This window comes from Ailuropoda melanoleuca, unplaced genomic scaffold (genome assembly GCF_002007445.2).
Source record: "Ailuropoda melanoleuca isolate Jingjing unplaced genomic scaffold, ASM200744v2 unplaced-scaffold11389, whole genome shotgun sequence".
NCBI lineage: Eukaryota > Metazoa > Chordata > Mammalia > Carnivora > Ursidae > Ailuropoda > Ailuropoda melanoleuca.
In genome coordinates, this window is record NW_023179825.1 from 1 (window position 1) to 1,264 (window position 1,264).

The following is a 1,264-nucleotide window of genomic DNA, read 5'->3' on the forward strand; positions in this document are numbered from 1 at the left end:
AAGGAGCTGGAGGACAAGGCAGGCAGGAGGGCGGGGCCAGGAAGGAGGGGACATGGTGTAAAAGATGGCAGGCAGGCATTCCCAGGCACCTTGATTCGAGGTCTCTTGGTCTTCATTGTCCAGGTGAATGTCTCTTCTGAGGAGGGGGCAGTGTTGACCTTCACTGCTACTTGGAGGACAGAGTGAAGAAGATCAGTGAACATGTCCAGGCTAAGACCAAGATTCCCGTGCAGGACCAGGTCCTTTTGCTGGGCTCCAAGATCCTAAAGCCCCAGAGGAAGCTGTTGTCTTACGGCATTGACAAGCAGACGACCATGCACCTCACTCTGAAGGTGGTGAAGCCCAGGGATGAGGAGCTGCCCTCGGTTCTGGTGGAGTTATGCAATGAGGGGCAGAGGGTCCAGCTCAGGGGCCCAGGTGAAACAGATGATAGAGACCAAGACCGCTATCATGCCTGGGAATCAGGTTGTGACTTGCAATGGCAAGAGGCTGGAAGATGGGAAGACCATGGCGGACTATGGCATCAGAGGGGGCAATTTACTCTTCCTGACAGCCCACTGCGTTGGGGGCTGAGCTCTCCAGGGATGGGTGAGATCAGGAGCAAAAGTGCTTACTGTTGGCTCTTACTCCACCCACATCCCTTGATGATTTCCCAAATTAACGAGAAAGATAAATAGAAAAGGTTAAGGGTGAAGTACGGAGGAAGACTGCAGAAAACATTCTAACTCCGTGATTTTTGAGTCTAACATAATTGATTAGTGGCTGGATTGTGCATATTACTGAAAACAGAAAATAACATTTTAAGGCACAGTAGAGATAGCCTCAAGGCCAGGTTGCAATGTATTCCTTTCCTGGTTCCTTCTGATTTTTACAAAAATTCCTATTTCCTCTTCTGTTCAACAAGTTAGTTTTACATCGCGATCCATGTTCCCCTCATTTCTGTGTTTCCACTGTTATATTTCATCTGTAATATCACTCAAAATGTTGAATCAAATTGAATTTCTGCTTATAGAGAACAGTGAAATGATTTATATTGAAGTAAAGTAATTCTTCTGATATGATTACAATCTCATTAATAAAGAATTTAGAAATTCAGTTAAACTACCTTCTCTGTCTTTATTTAANCTATTTAAAGTTGTTTGGTATGAAATGAATCCCGCCACAGTATAACTTCTTATTCTCCATGCCCCACCCTGAATTCAACGGTTATTTCTGGGGATGATGGTGAGCATGGAAAGATACCTCCGCTGGGGACTCAGAGATT

The 1,264-nt window shown here is 45.2% G+C and overlaps 1 pseudogene; it reads left to right on the top strand.

The window, feature by feature from the left end:
* The first annotated feature begins 3 nt into the window (after positions 1-3).
* Positions 4-1,102, top strand: LOC117797725 (annotated as a pseudogene).
* Positions 1,103-1,264: the final 162 nt, after the last annotated feature.